Genomic DNA, 19879 nt, shown 5'->3' on the forward strand with positions numbered 1-19879 from the left:
TACAAGCATGAGCCACCGCACCCAGCTTGATGTTTTTTTCTATTGACTGCCCTACAGTAGGTGTGTTCGTCTATTTGATGCAAAAGAGAATGAGGAGAACTGGGTCCTAAGGCAGGAAAGCCCTTCCCGGGATGGCTATAGGAACTGACAGTGTCCATCTGAGCGGGACACAGTGCAAAGGCTTCTGCTTGGAATGATAACAACTGCAGTTACAATTTTTTTGAGCATGTAAGATATGACAGACCCTGAGCTTCACAAGCCATACCTCTGTTTTCCCCAACAATTCTGCAAAATAGATATTATTTGTCTAATTTAGAATAAGCTATTTCAACTCCATGTGGCTATGCAGGTGCTATGCAGCCTAGAAGGCTTTGAAACAGCATCTTCCAAATGCTGGCCCGGGAGTGGCTTCATAGCATCCGAGGAGATTTTTTTAAATGCAGACTTTCAGCTCCACATCTTCAATTCTTATTTGAAGTCTGTGAGCTTTCCCCAGGCCCCCCAGGTAACTCCACAGCCTGGCTGGCTCTGGCACTGCTGTTCCAGGGACTGCTGAGGCCTGGGGTCTTGTGGGCTGAGGGGGAACCCTAGGAAAAGTCCAGGAAAAGCCACATGGGAGAGGAGTGCCCAGGAGGGCACTTCAGTAAACTATGATACAGCCATATGGCAGCATACTATACAGCCCTTAAAAAGGAAGAATTTGACCGGACGCAGTGGCTCACTCCTGTAATCCCAGCACTTTCAGAGGCCGAGGCAGGCGGATCACAAGGTCAGGGCTTTGAGACCAGCCTGACCAACATGGTAAAACCCTGTCTCTATTGAAAATACAAAGACTAGCCAGGCATGGTGGCTTGTGCCTGTAATCCCAGCTACTCAGAAGGCTGAGGCAGGAGAATTGCTTGAACCCCGGGAGGCGGAGATTACAGTGAGCCAAGATCATGCCACTACACTCCAGCCTGGGCAACAGAGTGAGACTCTGTCTCAAAAAAGAAGAAGGAGGGGAAGAAAGGAAAGAGGAGGAGGAGGAAGAGGAAGAAGAAGAATTTTTAAATAACATTAGAACAGACATTAAGGGAACAGGACAGGTAACAAATCGCATGTACGGTTGTGCCACAGCTATGTAACAAATGTAAAAGTGCATGTTTAAAAAAAAAAAGAATGGAAGGAAAAATGTGTTTTATTGGTTATCTCCACATGAAGATTCTATGTGATTTCACCCTCCTCTGTACACTTTGCTACATAGGGCATGTGTTACCTTTCTAAATAGAAAAGCAGTAAGCACTGTTTTTGAAAGAGAAAAGTCTCTCATCAGCCTCACTCCAGAATGTCAAAGTTGACCCAACCAGCGTGAGTCAACTTTGACATTCTGGAGTTAGGCAGAAATTGCTGGGGTTTTTGTTTTCTTCTTCTCTCTGAGGGCAGGAAATAACTCTTTCCCACTGGGTTTCCTGCTGGAGTTGGAGGCCCAGAAAAATTCTGGCTGGACTGGGGACAGGTATAAACAAGCCGGGCCAGCAAGGTCCTGTGCGAGTGGCTCCTGCGTATCTCTGCGCCCCTCTCTCTCCAGCACCTGCTCTGGGAGCCTTTTCTGGGAAGCGCCATCACTTTTGCAAGGCCATCCTCTCTACCTGGAAGGCTCTTCCCTGCCCCCTCTTGCTTAACTGACATCCTTTGGCCATTGTCTCAGGTGTCCATGTTCTAAGGTGATCCCCCCGAGCCCCAGTACTGAGTCAGGGCCCCCAGGAACTCCCAGAACATCCAGTTCTCCCTGATTTGATTGTAATCATGGGCTACTTCTAAGGCTCCACAAGGGTTGGGACTCTATATCCCCTGCATTATCAAGGCCTGGTACACAGCAAGCACTCAATACATGTTTACTGAATGAATCAAGAAATCCAGCCTTGAGATCCTGGTAGCCATGTGTCATCCCGAGGAGCTCTGGTACCTGCCTCTCTCGGAGCTCCTTAGAGGAAAGGCCCCAAATAAAGCTGTTATGGCTGGTGCCAGGTATTGCAAAACCACCTCCTCAACCTGCTCCAAGGGATTAGACCAGAGATTGGAAGGCAACTGCACAGCCAGTAGGAGGGGGCTGGCCTCTTCCCTGATGGCCTGCTCAGAAACTCTGCACCGTGTGGGAACTCTGCCTGGGTTGGTGGCTAACTGGCCCGACAGCTAGTTTCTTAGGAGGAGGCTCATTGAGGGAAACAGTTGTCCTAAGGGCCACTGAGTTTCATCTGGTCCCTCTGGGAAGGAAGCACTTCTGCAAAAGCCCTGGAGGCAGAGCCCTTGAGTGCCCCCCACACCCATCTGTCTCTTCTCGACAAACTAAACAGGCTGCCTTGCAGGGGAGGGCAGCCATCCTTGGTCCCTCTCTGGCTGCTCACCGGCCACCCTTGGGCCTCTCCTCTGGGCCGCCCTGACTTCTCGGGTGCTCTCTGTGTGAGGGTCCTGGCCCAGCTAGCCACAACAGGATTTGGGCACCCTACCCAGACGGCCAGGCTTGCAGGTGATTGAGTTCAGGCCCTGCTGTCCTGTTCCCGGGGTCCCCTGCCTGGAGTCTAGAGGATGAGGAAATGGGACTGCCTCTGCCTCTCACACATCTCCTAGTGGAGTGAGGGACGCATCTGCTGTGCAGGCCCACTTTGGTGGGGTGGAACGGGCCGCCCAGGGAGATCGGGAGATATAGAAATGTGTTGCTGGTGCTGCAGAAACGTGCTGGGAATGGGGGTCCTGAGAGGGCAAGAATGGGCTTCCAGAGCCTGGGAGGGACTGACCCTGAGCATCAGAGGACAGCAGCCTGCTAAGGCCGGCCCTGAGGATGTCTCGAATTCTGCTAGGTTGTCCTTGTCCCTGCCCTGCTGTCTTCTCTGCCCTTTCAACACTTGTCCCTTTCCTTTCCCCTCTTTGGGAACAGTGCCCTCTGGCCTCTGGCAGCCACGTGTTCCAGTCACGGAAGGATAACTCAGATCTAAAATATTCTCATTGCACATCAGCCCATGCGTCACTGTGCTGTGGCTTCCCCGAAGCCTCCTGCCACGGAAGGCTAGTGGCTGACACACTCCCCCACACTGAGGTGTCATGAACTGAGGGTGGCATGGGGCAGAGGATGAGGAAGCGGGGACAGAGTTAAGAGTGGCCCATGGAAAAGAAGACTTCTGCCGAAGGAATGAGTCTCTCCAATGAGGAAGTACCAGTCCAGTTGGAGAGACAGAGTCGGGGCTCCACTCAGAGTTGACCACCTTCTCTGCCACAATAGGGAGGGTCTGCCCAGGGCTGAGAGGTGGGGAGGGAAGCCTGGGGATGTTAGCTTAGTGCGGGCCACCACCAAGGAAGATGAGCCACCTCATCACAGCTTCAATGGAGAGAGCGCTGAGCTAGGACCCCAGACCCCTGTCAGTGCTAGCCCCAGCGCTGCCTCAGAGGGCTGGAGTTTGTGCAGGTCACCTACTATGCCTCAGTTTTCCTACTGGTAAAATGGGAACAACCCTACCCACAACTCAGGGCTATTGTGAGAGCCACTGAGATAAGACAGGAAAGACACAGGCAAGTCGGAAGAGAGGCAGCCAACGGGCATGGAGAGGTGGACTGGGCTGTGGCCTTGGGCAAGTGCCTGCCCTTCTCTGTACACTGGGAGGATCAGGCCGGCTGATCTCAGAGGAGCCGTGAGCCCCGGCCTCCCTCGTCACCATCTTTGTTTATGAAGAACGACACCGTTATCTTCCCCTGCTCCAGGGACGCTTCCTGAGGAGGTGCCACAGCAGCCCCAGTCACTCCCCACGACAGCTTAGGGCCAGTGCCAAGGGCCTCGCTCCGACACTTACCTGAGGACGCGCGGGGAAGCAGGCAGAGGGAGGACGCAGCCCTACCCGCCCCTGCAGGTGGACTTGCTTCTCTGTCCTCAACCTCTGGCTTCTGGTGGGTTTTCCTGCCCGATTTGCTGTGACCCCCTGGCAGCCCTTGGCTTTCATCTCATCTCCTTGCCAATAGCACGTAAGTGTGAGTGACTCCTCACTGCAGTCCAGGCAGCTGGGGGCTATGAGGGGCTTCAGAAGTCCTCATCCCCCGCCTGTAGGCCTGGCCATACTGGACCCATGAGATCAGCCACCTGTCAGCTGGAACCTTGAGGTCCTATAGCCCTCCTCCCTCAAGCCCTGGTCCCCTAACTCGGAGGTGAGGCGTTGGGCTGGAGGAGGCGGGCAGCCAGGTAAGAGTGTGGGGAGACCTGGATGCCCAATGGGCGGCTCTGCCCTGGATGCTCCTGTTTCTGCCTCTCTTGGGATGGGTTGAGTTGGGGAAGGGGCCTCTGAGAAGGATGAGGCCTCCGAGTCCTCTGTCTGCCTCCGCTCCCCCGATGCCCGTCCTCCCCCTCCTCCTTGTCCTCCGAGTCCTCTGTCTGCCTCCCCTCTCCCGATGCCCGTCCTCCCCCTCCTCCTTGTCCTCCGAGTCCTCTGTCTGCCTCCGCTCCCCTGATGCCCGTCCTCCCCCTCCTCCTTGTCCTCCGAGTCCTGCCTCACTTGCCTCAGGTGCTCTCTGCACTGCCTTGCAGACCTCATCTCTCCTTATGTCTGTGGATCTCTGCCACCTTGTCCCTCTGTTTTTTATCTCTGGCTTCTTCTTTCTCTGTGTCTATGCCTGTGTCCCTAACTCTCTCTGGGTCCTCATGCCACTCTCTGCCTCCCTCTCACTCTGTGCCTCTCTGTCCTGTCTCTCTCTGACCAGTTCTCGGACTCTCCTCCCCCTCCAGAGTTCTCCCCTTGACAACCCACTTCGCAGCAATCTCATGGAAGAGAGAAAAGAGAAGGCACTGTGTGGTTTCATCGTCGCAGTAAAACCTGGTGGGCTTGACATGCAGCTGCAAGGTCTGCCCACCCTCAAAGCTGCCACCCTCCTTCCTCCAGGGCAGTCTGTGTACATTCAGCAGAGGTGCCAGCCCTGGTGCAGCTCCCCTGCCTGACACTTCTAGAGCAAAAGCCCACCATCCTCAGGGCATGTCCTGAAGGGACAGGCAAGTACAGGGACACAGCAGGAGCCCCGGGGCCAAAGCAGGTGTCCAGATGGAATTAGATGTCTGCTATGGAATATATGTTGGGGATTAGGTGAAGCCCTAACCCCCGACATGATGGTATTTGAAGGTGGGGCCTCAAGGAGGTAATTAGGTTTAGATGAGGTCATCAGGGTGGGGCCCCCATAATGGGATTAGTGCCCTTATGAGAAGAGGAAGAAAAGCCAGAGTGCTCTCTCTGCCTTGCCATGTGAGGCTACAAAACTGTCATTGATGCCACGATAGACGCAGACATTGGTACGATTGCCCTGTAAATGGCTGTGGGAGGTCCAGTCTAAGATATTACAATTGCCTAACTGGAGGCTACAGGCCTGTTGCCCGTGGCAGAATATGCAGCACCAAAAGTGCACCTTAATGTAACAAGAAGGCAGCCACCTGCAAGCCAGAAGGAGAGCCCTCAGCAGAAACTGAACTGGCCAGTGCCACAATCATGAACTTCTCAGTCTCCAGAACTGTGAGTAATAAACTCCTATTGTTTAAGCCGCCCAGCCTACCAGATTTTGTTATGGCAGCCCAAGATGACTAAGATGGTATAGTATAGCAACCTTGGCCCCTCTGCAGGGAAGGCAGCAGCCTGGTGAGGCTCCAGGACCAAAGTCAGCTCTGCTCTGCACTCTGCAGCCCTTTACACCATCACCTTTCGTGGTCTTTGGCTTCTGCCACAGAGACTCCCACAGTGATGTGAAGGAGGTACATGCCCCAGAGGGCTGGACCTGCTCCAGAGCCTAGCAGCCTACTGACTTGACTACAGTAGGCTCAGAGGTCCAGGAGTAGGCCCTGGCTAGCACAGGACCCCGACACACGGTGCTTCCTGGTGTGGGTGGGAGCAAAACGAGCACTGGGACAATCCAGGTCTGCCCTCCCCCAATTCTTCCCATCACTGTCTCCCATCCTAGGAGTATCTGTGTGCCTTGTCTGTCCCCACCAAAGGTTCCTGTCTCTCTGCCCCCAAGTCCCTCAATCACTACCCACATCCCATGCCCACCCAAGGGGATCCGCAAGTGGTGAGCCACCTGGACCAGCATGAGGAGGTGCAAACTCCAAGCCCTCCCCTTCCAAGCTTTGGCCTCTGTCATGATAACAGTTGCTTGTTTTTTGAACATCTAAAGCGTGTAGGAACTTACAGTTTACAAAGGGCTTCTCTTGCTCATTTTGTTGAATCTTCACAGCAGGCGCATTACTGTGCACATTTCACAGTGGACAAAAGCAAAACTCAGAGGGCTAAGTGACTCCATGCTGCTTACATAGCACAGGATTGACCCCCACTTCCAGGGTTGACACCCAGCTAATTACCATCTGAGTGCCCCTTTCCTCCCAACACAAAGCCCCTACACGACCAAACAACCCTATTCACTCTCAGGCACACCTGTGCCTCCCTGCCCCGGGGCTTTTGTTTGGCCATTCCCCTGCCTGAAATGCCTTTACCTATCCCTTCCACGTTTTTACTCACCTTTCAAAGCCCAGCTCATGCCCATCTCCACTTGGAAGTCTTCCACTGCCTTTATGGAACAAGCCTTCTTAGAGCCTGTGTTGGGCTTGTAGTCAGCACCATGAAGTTGATAATTCTGGCAGAGCCGACTTGTCCCTGCACATCTACTCTCCCCTTCCTCTTTAGCAATGAAATTCCTGAATTTTAGCTAGGCGCAAAGCTGCTTATACAAAAGCCTGAATTTTCCAGATGCCATTTGTTAGATGTAGTCAAGTTCTGATCAATGGGATGTAAACAGAGTGTCAATGATGACTCCAAGAATGTATTGATAAATGGTGAGGTGCCATTCTTCTGCCGTCCTTTTCTACTTCCTTCCAGCTTCCTTCCAATGTAAACATGATGGCTGGAGCTCAAGCAGCCATTTTGGGCTATAAGGTGGATGCCATGTGTGAGAATGGCAGAGCAATACAACTAAGGAACTTGAGACCCTGATGGTCATGGAGCTTCCCATACCTGGGCTGTTTACTTCCACACTTTGCTTATCTGAAGGGATAAACAACTTCTCTCTTGTTTACACCATTATTATTTTGGGTCTTCTGTCACTTTAGCCAAACACTATCCTAACTGGTACAAAAACAGCAACCAACCAATGAGTCTTTATTGAGCACTTACTTTGTGCCAAGCACCACCATAGGCAAGGTCTTGAAAGCTGTTTTTCGTTTAATTCTCACAGCAACCTTAAAACCAGGTGTTAAGACTAATTAAATTGGTGAGCTTCATCTCCCAAATGAATTTTGTTTGTTCATTTGTTGGCTCCTGTTACATACCAGACATTTGGCAAGGCACTGAGGGTACAGCAGCAAATAAGAGAATTTCCTTTTCTTCAAAACTTTGACAATCCAGTAGGAGAAACAGACAAGTAAGTGGAAATAAAATGCAATGTGATGTTGATAATAAAACTATGTTATCATTTTAAGATGCTATCAATTGTAGTATGCAGTTTTTAATTTTATGTACCATCATGAAAAAATATACTGCCATTAAACTGAATCATCATACCTTAACAATAGTCTCACATGACACGTGAACCAGACACACCAACCTCCCCTTATTTTGAAATTGTTTATTAGCTATTCCAAGGGATTTCACAATTTCTCTGGCCCTTGGTTGCCTTGCTTGATATGTGACAGGCCGTCTATTCAGTCATATTTCAGTAACAAAACATGGCACAACTTCATCTAGTTACCTCTTCCTTTCCTGTCCCATAAAGCACCTGACTGTGACTCTGGAAGAAGCACAGACTATGGTGGTGTCTCTGTTGGTGAACTTTTGCCTCATTCATACTGAGTTTATGCCCTGCAGCTTTGTTTCATGTCCTTCTTCACATTCAACAAATTTTCATTTCTTTGTTGAGCCATAGCATTCTTGAAGGCACTTTAGAGGCAGTTAAACTCAACACATAAAATATCTAGGAATGCACAAAACTACGCATTCTTTTAGAACTCATAGCTGTAAAGAGCAAAAGACCAAATTTATGCTTATTCAGGCAATGACAACTATGTGGGAACGCCACAGGATAAACAATGATTATAAGATGTTTTGGAGCTGGATGCAGTGGCTCATGCCTGTAAGCCCATCACTTTGGGAGGCTAAGGTGGGCCAACTGCCTGAGACCAGCCTGGGCAACATGGAGAAACCTCGTCTCTACAAAAAATACAAAAATTAGCAAGGTCATGTACATCCATGACCATAGCTGGTACATGCCTATGGTTCCAGCTGCCAGGGAGGCTGAGGTGGGAGGATCGCTTAGGCCCAGGACGTCAAAGCTATAATGAGCCCTGAGTGTGCCACTGCACTCCAGCCCGGGCAACAGAGTGAGACCCTGTCCTGAAAAAAAAAAAATGATGTTTTTGATTGTAAGCACTGTGCAATCTCAAATGTTTGGAGAAGTGATTTTTTTTCTTTAAATATCTTCCAGAGGCCAGGAGAGGGAGGAATAGGGAATGACTACTTGAGAAGAACAGAGTTTCCGTCGGAGATAATGAAAATATTCTGGAGCTATACAGTGGTGATGGCTCCATAACACTGTGAATGTACTAACTGCTGCCAAATTGTGCCCTGCAAAGTGATTAAGATGGTAAATTTTATGTTATGTGCATTTTACCACCATTTTTAAAAATATAGGTCTTGGATTTGATGAAAATGGTGGCTCCGTTTATTTTTAAATTACTAGGTTTTAAGTGAAAGAAGCCAATCTGAAAGGCTACTTACTGAATGATTCCAACTATATGACATTCTGGAAAAGGCAAAACTATGGAAACAGTAAAAAGATCAGTGGTTATCAGGGCTTAGCGGGATGAGAGGGATGAATAGGTGAAGCATAGAGGATCTTTAGGGCAGTGAACCTATTCCAAATGATACCATAATGGTGGAAACATGTCAGTATACATTAGTCCAAACCTATAGAATATACAGCACCCAGAATGTACCCTAGTGTAACATACAGACTTCGTGTGGTGATATGTCATTGTAGGTTCATCAGTTATAACAAATGCACCACTCTGGGGGTGGGAGTGGGATGTCGGTGGTCGGGGAGGTTGTGCATGTGTGAGGGCAGGGATATATGGGAAAGCTCTGCACCTTCCTCACGATTTTGCTGTGAACCTAAAACTGCTCCCAAAAAGAGTCTTTAAAAAATAACTAAGTTGCAAGCACTGTCTTTTTTTTTCCTTTTTAGATGGAGTTTCACTCTTGTTTCCCAGGCTGGAGTCCAATGGCATGATCTTGGCTCACTGCAACCTCTGCCTCCCAGGCTCAAGCGATTCTCCTGCATCAGCCTCCCAAGTAGCTGAGATTACAGGCATGCACCACCATGCCCAGCTAATTTTGTATTTTTAGTAGAGACGAGGTTTATCCATGTTGGTCAGTCTGGTCTCGGACTCCTGACCTCAGGTGATCCACCCGCCTCAGCTTTGCAAAGTGCTGGGATTACAGGCATGAGCTATCACACCCAGCCATAAGCACTGTTCTAAGTGTATCACATAAATAGTCATATGTAATGCCAACAACAACCATAAAACATAGCGAATAATAATCACTAACATCCATGGACCACCAATTTCTCAGTGACTTAGGACTTTATAGGCACGAGGTCACTTACCTCTCATAACAGCCAGTCAAGTTCAGTCTGTTCTCATAATGCTTGTTTTGAAAATGAGAACCTGTATAACTCGATCAAGACAGTTGCAGGTGGGGAGAAAAAAGAAAAAGGAGAACCTGTTCCAACATGATTGGTATATCAGGGAACAATATGAGCATAATGTAGATTTTGCATTTGCTCTTGTGTGATTCTCTCAGTGGGAATCACTGTCAGGGGTTGGCAAACTACAGCCCTCTGGCCAGTGGCCTGTTTTTGTAAATAAAGATTTATTGGAACACAGCAACACTCATTCATTGAACAACAGGAGCAGAGTTGAGTCTTTGCAACAGATACCTCCGCAAAGTTGAAAGTATTTATTATCTGTTGTCGGCAAAGCCTGAGTCCTGTCATCTTGCTCTCTTCCCTGGACAGCATGAGCGCCACCACTTGCTCCACCTTCTCCCCCAACTACCGGTCCCTGGGCTCTGTCCAGGTGCCCAGCTATGGCGCCCAGCTGGTCAGCAGTGTGGCCAGCGTCTATGCAGGCGCCGCGGACTCTGGTTCCCAGATCTCCGTGTCCTGCTCCACCAGCTTCCAGGGTGGCATGGGGTCCAGGGGTCTGGCGGCAGGGATGGTTGGGGATCTGGCAGGAATGGGGGGCATCCAGAACAAGAAGGAGACCATGCAAAGCCTGAACGACGACCTGGCCTCCTACCTAAACAGAGTAAGGAGACTGGAGACCGAGAACCGGAGGCTGGAGAGCAAAATCCAGGAGCACCTGGAGAAGAAGGGACCCCAGGTCAGAGACTGGAGCCATTACTTCAAGACCATCGAGGACCTAAGGGTTCAGATCTTGGCAAATACTGTGGACAATGCCCACATTGTTCTGCAAATCCACAATGCCTGTCTTGCTGCTGATGACTTTAGAGTCAAGTATGAGACAGAGCTGGCCAAGCGCCAGTCTGTGGATCCATGGGCTCCTCAAGGTCATTGATGACACCAATGTCACTTGGCTGCAGCTGGAGACAGAGATTGAGGCTCTCAAGGAGGAGCTGCTCTTCATGAAGAAGAACCTCGAGGAGGAAGTAAAAGGCCTACAAGCCCAGATTGCCAGCTCTGAGTTGACCGTGGAGGTAGATGCCCCCAGATCTCAGGACCTCATCAAGATCATGGCACACATCTGGGCCCAATATGACGAGCTGGCTCAGGAGAACCGAGAGGAGCTAGACAAGTACTGATCTCAGCAGATTGAGGAGAGCACCACAGTGGTCACCACACACGAGGTTGGAGCTCCTGAGATGACGCTCACAGAGCTGAGACGTACAGTTCAATCCTTGGAGATGGACCTGGACTCCATGAGAAATCTGAAGGCCAACTTGGAGAACAGCCTGAGGGAGGTGGGCACCCGCTATGCCCTGCAGATGGAGCAGCTCAACGGGATCCTGCTGCACCTGGAGTCAGAGCTGTCTGACTCCAGACAGAGGGACAGCGCCAGGCCCAGATTACAAGGCCCTGCTGAACATCAAGGTCAAGCTGGAGACTGAGATTGCCACCTACTGCCGCCTGCTGGAAGACAGAGAGGACTTCAATCTTGGTGATGCCCTGGACAGCAGCAACTCCATGCAAACCATCCAGAAGACCCCCACCTGCCGGATAGTGGATGGCTAAGTGGTGTCTGAGACCAGCAACCCCAAAGTTCTGAGACATTAAGCCAGCAGAAGCAGGGAACCCTTTGGGGAGCAGGAGGCCAATAAAAAGTTCAGAGGTCAAAACAAAAGTATCTATTATCTGGATTTTAAAGAAAAAGTTTGTGAAGCCCTATGTTAAAAGAAGCCAGAAAATGCACCCAGCTGAACCATGTATCACAGACAAAACATGCATGTACTTTAAACAGTTAATGAGTTGTCCTTTCATTTCTTGACGGTATCATACGTATACGTTTTTTTAATTTTAGCATTTAAGAAACAGCTTTATTGAGGGGTAATTCATGTATCATATATTTCATCCATTTTAAATATGCAATGATTTTTAGTAAATTTACAGGGTTGTTCGTCACCATAACAATGGTCATAATCCAATTTTAGATAGAACATTTCCATCACCTCCCAATAACCCCTTGTGGCCATTTGCAGTCAATCCTGTTACACTGCCAGCCCCTACCAACCACTGTAAATTTGTCTGTTTTGGACATGTCGTGTCAATGGAATCACATAACATTTCATCTTTTGCATCTGACTTTTTTCACTTAGCATGTTTTTGAAGTTTGTTCACATGGAAGTATCTATCAGTAGTTTGTTCCTTTTTAATTGCTGGCTAGTATTACATTGTTTATTCATTCACTGGTTGATGGACATTTGGGTTATTTCCAGTTTGGAGTAATTATGAATAATGTTGTTTATAATTTAATGTAATTGTCTTAGTTAGCTTGGGCTGCTATAACAAACTACCATAATCTGGGTGGCTTAAACAACAGACATTTATTTCTCACAGTTCTGGAGGCTGGGAAGTCCAAAATCAAGGTGCTAGAAATTTCAGTTCCCGGTGAGGGCTCTAGTCCTGGCTTGTAGAAGGTTACCTTCTTGCTGTGTCTTCAAATGGTAGACCTCTGGTCTCTCTTCCAGTTCTTATAAGGACACAAATCCCAACACATCCCCACCACTGTGACCTCATCTAAACCTAATTACCTTTCAAAGGCCCTATCACCAAATACCATTACATTGGGAATTAGGGCTTCAACAAACAAATTTGTGGGGGAGAGGCAGACACAAACATTCATTCAATCACAGTAATTATTGATATTATTGGATTTATATCTATCATTTTGCTCTTTATTTTTTACATGTCTTATGCCTGTTTTTTGTTTCTATATTGCTCCTTTATTGATTTCTTTTATGTTAAACATACATTCTTCTAGCAAACCTTTTTAATTTCTTGTTCATTTTTACATTATAATTGTTGAGCTATTTTCTTAATGGTTATCCTAGGGATTACAATATGCATCTTAATGTATCACAAGGTAGGAAGGTGAAACATTTGATTTGACAGTTTGTTAGCTTGAATTATTATTTTTTAATATTTAGGCATTTGGCATGTGGTCTCCATTTGTACCCCATCTTTTGCACACATTGGGGGAAGGCCTGCCTTTCACATATTTGTATGCATGTATTTTTTCACATAGTTATATTTATAATATGAATTATATATTCTGAATACTGCAGCTATATATTCTGCTTTTTAAAGTTAACATTCTGTCACAGGTATTTTTATTTGCCATACATTTTTGTAAACTTCTTTTTTTTTTTTTTTTTTTTTTTTTTGACACAAAATGGTAAAGAGCATCAACACAATGAAGAATCTTGTAAACTTCTTTTTTAAAGGCTGTATTGTATTTCACTAAATGGACGAGGCAAACTTCGGTTAATAATTTTCCTACTTTAGGACATTTAGGTCATTTTAAAGTTTTGCCTTTAAAAAAAATAAAATACTGCAATGAAGGCTGGGCGCAGTGGCTGATGCCTGTAATCCCAGCACTTTGGCAGGCCAAGGTGGGCAGATCGCTTGAGCTCAGGAGTTTGAGACTAGCCTGGCCAACATGGCGAAACCCTGTCTCTACTAAAAATACAAAAAATTAGTCAGGTGTGTTGACATGTGCCTGTGGTCCCAGCTACATGGGAGGTCAAGTGGGCTGAGGTGGGAGGATCGTTTGAACCTGGGAGATGGAGGTTGGAGTGAGCCAGGATGGCACCTCTGCACTACTGTCTGGGTGTCAGAGGGAGGCCCCATCTCAAAAAAAAAAAAAATCACTTGCAACGAGGATTTTTGTACACATAATTCTTTTCACATTTTTGAATTTTGGGCATAAATTCCCAGTTGTAAAATTGCTGTTGAATATAAAAAATATTTTTATAGTTCTTGATATCTTTTGCCATATTATTTTCCTTGAGAATTGTAACAATTTACTCAGATCAGCAATGTATGGGGCTATTTTATCACACCTTCATGAGTTCTGGGTGTCAAATTAAACTTTCCACTTAACTTCACATTTCTTTGGTGATTAGCAAGCCTGCACAGTTTTCTGTAAATCTATTTCTAGTTATGACTTGTTTTATGTAAATTGCTTCATTTATGCTCCTTGCTTATTTGTATACTTATAAGACTTTTTGTTGGTAACTAGCAGTTTGTATGGACTCTTTATGTAATTTATCCTCCTCAAAACATCTTAGGAAGGAGATAAGAGTATAAATAAAAGCAGCTAATTTTTTAATTTATATACCTTAAACACTGCAAATATTTTTCCCACTTGCCCCTTTTCAGTCTTTTTTTGATACAGAAAATGTACATTTCTCTGTAGTCAAACCTGCTAATCTCTTCTTTGTGATTTCATCAATCATTTCTAAGTTTAATAAAAGAAATTTTTCCTCCAGAGATTTGGTGACTGTTCAAGTCTCTCTTTTAGTTTGCCTTGGTTTTTAAAGAGTATGTATTAATAACTCTTTAATCCATGTAAAATTTATCTGTAAAAATTCCCTCTGGTGGAAGAAAGGAGAGGATCTCAAAGCAAAGTTTCCCAAACTCAGTAGTTTCTCTTGCCTGGTTTCCTTGCCTGCATCGGACTGGGCCCTGAGCCTGAAATCCCAGAATTTTGAGAGGCCAAGGTGGGAGGGTCAATTGAGGGCAAGAGTCCGAGACCTGCTCGTCCTCTGTCTACAAGGAGGAGATAATGCAGAATCAGAGCTTGCCTCAACCCTCTGGCACTAGACCCACATCCAAGGAGGGTGGGCCAGAGTGGTGAGAAGAACATGACTTGGAACCTGAGTTTGGACCCTGGCTGTGTGTGAACTCTCAGACTCCAGTTGTCCCTCTGCAGAATGGGGCAAAGGATGCCTGACTGACAGAGCTGCTGTGAAGATAATACCAGATGATGTATGGAATGTTCTAGAACAGTACCTGACCCATCATGGATCTCTTGGGGACCTGCCTGTGCACTGGCTTGGCTCCTGGGTCCCACCTCAAGATTAGAGGTGTTCCTGGGCCTCCTTCTCCTCTCCAAGGAGCACGGGCAGGCCTGTCAGAGCAGTCTAGAGTATCAGCACCTCTAGATGAGGAAACTGAGGCTGGGAAAGGCTAAGTGGCAAAGCAGCAGATGCTCTTACCAGTGCTGACATGCTGCCTCCTCCAGCATTGCTTTCCTCACGGCACCTCAGCCTCCTCATATGTCAAATTGAGCTAATGGCCCTTATTGGTCTCAACTGCTGAAGGGTTACTTCAGCAAATGAAAGATTCTGAAAAAGCCACGGAAAAATCTAGAGACAAGGTAGAGTCCCCATGGGCTGTTCAGTGCACTCCTCCCACAGCTCTGGACACAGACGAAGCCTCTGTGTTAGCTCTGAGAGGCTCCCTGCCTCCCCACCCCCAGCTCCCCAGGAAAACCTCACAGAGACTCTGTGAAGGCCCCTTGTGCCCGTGGCTCACCAGGCAGGAAGCCCGGGGTTTGGCTGAGGCCCCAGGAAGCAGAGTCTGGGAGGTGAGCTGTACCTCAGGCCTGGCTGTGTTCAGGTTGCAGCAGCTTCTGAAGTCTCAGAGGGGGAGGGGGAGGGGGAGAGGAACCTCAGAGTCACTGGGCCATCCCATTTCACAGATGTGGAAGTTAAGGCACAGAGTGGAGAGCCCATTCATGGTGGTGTCAGCACTTGGGCTCAGGATCCTGGCTCCCAGTCCGGCATACTTTCCACTTGTCCTCCACTGCTGCAGTGGCCTCTTAAGAAGACTTCCTCTGATCCTTCTAGAAAATTCTCTGCAACCTAATGACATTTGAGCAAAACTGCCTGATGTTGGAGGATCAGGGCACTTCTGAGAAGCAGGACAAAGCATTAAGAGCAAGGTGTCCCAAGAACAGAAAACCAAACACCGCATGTTCTCATTCATAGGTGGGTGTTGAACAAAGAGAACACGTGGACTTGGGAGAGGAGCATCACACGCTAGGGGCAGTTGGCTAGGGATGGGTAGGGGAGGGACAGCGGAGGGTGGGGAGGGTGGGAGGGATAACTTAGGGGGAAATGCTGAATATAGTATACACCTAAAGTAAGATTAAAAAAAAAAAAGAAAAAGGTGTCCCCAAAGGAGGCATGAGGGAGTCAGGAGTGAATTTCCTGGGAATAGGACTTTTCAGGGAAGGGAAAGAAGTGTTTTGAGCAGCAGCTTGGCTTTTTTGGAGCAGCTGGAAAAATGTGGGGGCAGTGGCTAGAGGCAGGCAAAGGTGGTAGGGAAATCTGACATCACCAACCCACCCTGGCAATTTGGCATTTAAAATTTAAGTTGCCTTCTCTCTTAGCACTTTTTTTTTTTTTTAACAGAAGCCATCCTGCTCCTGCTGAGGTGTGAGGGGCTAACAGCGGTTCTCAACCCTGGCCGCACATTAGAATCAACTGGGGTGCTCATCCAAACCCCAAGCCAATTACATGGGAGTCTCTGGTGTAGGACCTGGGCATCAGTGGTTCTTAAGGCTCCCCGGGTGATTCTAACGAGCAGCCAAGACCAAGTACTACCAGCCCCTGGATCATTTGCTGGCTGACTTATGAATCCAAAATGGAGCAGATGTGTAATTCCGTTCACCACTCACACTTGTCCAGGCCTTCTTCACAGGAGGCCAGAGGGAGAGATGGTGCCCTTCTCGCTCTTCCGCCAGGTTCATCTTACTCCCCTCAAGGCCCTGCCTAAGGCCCCCTCCATTCCAAGCCAGGATTATTCTCATCCTCCAAATCCCTGCAGAGGTCAGATTGGGCCACCAGTGTCACTAGGGCTCCCTGGCCAGCCTGTGGATCTCCCCGGTGGCTGTTTCACGATGTCGGTTGGTGTTTCTGTGTTTGGTCTTGCACATGTCATCCACCTGACTCAATGTGAGCTCTCTAAGGACTAGACCCCCATATCTTCCCCGCCCTGGCCTGGCCAGGAGCCTTCAACTAAGACTTGTTATCTGGGAGCTGAATACATTCATTGCATCCACTTGAGTCACAAGTATACATTTAATTCTGACAATGGCTCTGGGAGATTAGGACTGTGTTTCTTTTTTAATCTCCATTTTATGCTGAGGAAAAAGAAACTCAACCAAATAAATGATTTGTATAAGGTCACAGAATGAGGAAGTGACAAAGTTCTGGGTCCACTGAGTTTCCTTCCCCACCACACAGCGTTCTACTGCCATAGGGGAGTCCGCAGAGCAGGCAGGGCTGGACTCACAGCGAGCCCCAGAGGCCTCTCTCTCCCAGGGAAGGTCTGGTCTGAGCATCTGGGGAGGCCATCTGTGAAGGGCTGCTTGGTCTCCAGTTCCTCGGGCCTTAGGAGAGGGTGTAACATCATGTTAAAACGGAAGTTTCCACTGAGATGTTCAGATGCTAGGTATCGGCTTTCAGAGTCACTGGAGCAAAATGCAAATTTTATAAGGAAATATTTAAAAACTAAGTTTTTACAACTCTTACAGCCCTACTTATGGCTGAGGATCAGGTTGTTGGAGATGAAGGGGGAAAACTGGGGAAAAGAAATTGCTTATTGAATGCCATGTTCCTCTTCTTGCGGGGAAGACAGTGGAAGGCACCTGCCTCTCACAGCAAGTCTGTGAGGGCAGCTTCATCAGAACCTCTCTGAGAGAGGAGCAGGGGATCCCTGTACTATGGGGCTCCTGTGGACTGGTGCCTGGCTTCCACCTGAGAAATCTTTGTTTTTTATTTTTTGGTTCTTTTTTGGAGACAGTGTCTTGCTCTGTCGCCTGGGCTGGAGTACAGTGGTGTGATCCCGGCTCACTGCAACCTCTGCCTCCCAGGTTCAAGCAATTCTCTTGTCTCAGCCTCTTGAGTAGCTGGGACTATAGGTATGCACCATAATGGCTCTGCCAATTTTTGTATTTTTAGTAGAGACAGTGTTTCACCGTATTGGTCAAGCTGGTCTTGAACCCCTGACCTCAAGTGATCCACCCACCTTGGCCTCCCAAAGTGCTGGAATTACAGGCATGAGCCACCACACCTGGCCTCCACCTGAGAAATCTAAAGGGCTGATGATGGCATGGCCAATCAGCTGCTCAGGGATGAAGTGAAGAGGAGGCGGCTGTGCTGAGTTTAGCCAAAAGCTCTTGAGTCTTCTGAGAGAGAGCATGCATGGAGGTGTCCCATGGACCGATGAGAGCCCCAGGGCAAAGAGGGTCTGTTGTGGATTGAATTGTGTCCCTGAAAAGGAGACGTTCAAGTCCGAATTCCCGGTATCTGCAAATGGGAACTTATTTTGGAAACAGGGTCTTTGCAGAGATGATTAAGTTCAGATGAGGTCATACTGGATGAGGGTGGCCCCGTATCTAATGACTAGTGTCCTTATATGGAGAGGGATACTTGGCGACATGGAGACAAAGGGACACAAAGAGATAGGAGAGAAGGTCATGTGATGACAGAGGCAGAGACCCGAGTGATATGGGGACAAGCCAGAGAAGGCCAAGGATTGCCAGCAGCCAACAGAAGCTAGAAAGAGGAAGGAAGGCTCCCTGCCTAGCACGGCCCTGCTGACAGCCTCCATCTGCCCTTTTCCTCCACAGTCCTGCCCAGTTCCTCTTGGATTAGAGAGTCCTGAGCTCAGCTTTGAATGGACCACTGCAGCCAGAGAGTGAAATGTGCCGATTTGCTGCTCCTGGAGCCGGTGGGGTCAGCCCTGTCTAACATACAGGAGCTCAGCCCAGGGGAAAGGGTAACTCCCCAAAGGAAAACTGAGGTGCTGTTCCCAGAAGCAGAAGAGTTGCCACATAAACAAGCAAAATAACCCATGTCTCCACACCCTTCAGTACCAGGCCCATCAATCACCATCTAAGCTTACATATATAATGCAGATAGGGCATGAGAGAGATGGCAAAGGTTTAGATAAAATACTGTGATAATTTAGAAACGTGGGATTTTTTTTCCCATAGAAAAAGTCAGGGACTGCCTCATAGAGGAAATAACTTATGAACTGGACTTACAAGGAGGAATGGAATTTTGTGTGTGTATCCATGAGAAGAGGCCACTCCACGCTGGGAAAACTCCATGACCAAAGGTGTGGAGGGGCGAACGATAAACGGGGAAAAGTCGGTGGTTCCATGTAGCCAGAACACAGGCCTGGCGAGAGACGCAGTGGTCTATGTGGTAGAAGGAGGTGGGGAGTAGAAAACTACTGAAGGTCAGATTAATTTAACTTAAAAAGAAAAAAATAAATGGAATGCAACCAGGTACGAGGCTCCTGGAATGGTGTATGCAAAAAACAAAGATAATCTGAATATTTCATTGGCACCTCCAACCCGGCTTGTCCACGATGGAAGCCGGCCTCGTTTTCCCCATCCCTACCTGTCTGCCTGTGTCCTCTGTCCTAGTGAGCGGCATGGGGGTCCCCAAGAGTCACCCAGGACTCTTCCCTCTCCCACATCCTCCACTGCAAGCTCATCTACAAATCCTGCCGATTATTCCTTCCAGATGTTTCTTGAATGTACTTGTCTTGTTCCTCCACAGCACTTACTCTTCAGCCACCATCATCTGTCACTTGGATGGCTCCAACAGCCTCCTAACTGGCCTCTCGCCTCCAGCCCGGCCCCCCTTCCGTCCTCCACACAGCAAGTAGGGTCCTTATCCTCACATCTTCCTGCTCCCGGATTTGGAACACACCACTCATCCTGAGCTGCTTTCAATTCACCAAACGTCGTGTGACCCATCTCCCCTCTGGGCCTTTCCATGTACTGTTCCCTCTGTTGCCCCTCTTTTCCCCACCACCCCGGTATAGGAGCTAGAGGGCTGTTCTGGGTAGAAAAGTGTTTTAGGAGACTGGGGAACAAGAGAAAGAAGTTGGGATAAAGCAGGGAACTCCCTGTGGTGGACACTTATCCCTCATCTGCCCAGCCCTTGCCTTCTTCTGGGCGCAGTCACCACCCGTTTGTGGAGCTGCTCTACCCTCAGCTGTGTGGTACAATGGGAGCCTCCATCTTTTTTTTTTTTTTTAACGGACATGGGTTCTCACTGTGTTGCGCAGGCTGGTCTTGGACTCCTGGGGAGACTCCAGCTTTCATGGTCCTTCCTTCCCATCCCAATGATGGGTTGTGAGGTTGGCAACCTGACCTGAGCAGACTAGTCACAATCTTCCCGGAAATTGTTCTAAATACAGCTAAGGAGAGAAGGCCTCTTTCCTTTTCAGTTGTAAGGCTGAAAGGACAGACTGTGGACCTCCATGCTGCTAGACGTCCTGCCCTGTG

General features: G+C 48.3%; 1 long non-coding RNA gene and 1 pseudogene across 1 annotated transcript in view; both read left to right on the forward strand.

Annotated features, from left to right (window-relative positions):
- Nucleotides 1–3988: 3988 nt before the first annotated feature.
- The window catches only part of LOC105731845 (uncharacterized), a 36567-nt gene continuing 20676 nt past the window's right edge, over nucleotides 3989–19879 (forward strand). Inside the window, exon 1 of the long non-coding RNA XR_001110838.2 lies at nucleotides 3989–4204. This is a non-coding gene — a long non-coding RNA (uncharacterized LOC105731845). The remainder of the gene's footprint in view (nucleotides 4205–19879) is intronic.
- Nucleotides 5581–11340, forward strand: LOC105714591 (keratin, type I cytoskeletal 18-like; annotated as a pseudogene).

This window comes from Aotus nancymaae, unplaced genomic scaffold, assembly GCF_030222135.1.
Source record: "Aotus nancymaae isolate 86718 unplaced genomic scaffold, 86718_ANA_hifiasm-v0.15.2.pri h1tg000057l, whole genome shotgun sequence".
In the NCBI taxonomy this organism is placed as follows: domain Eukaryota; kingdom Metazoa; phylum Chordata; class Mammalia; order Primates; family Aotidae; genus Aotus; species Aotus nancymaae.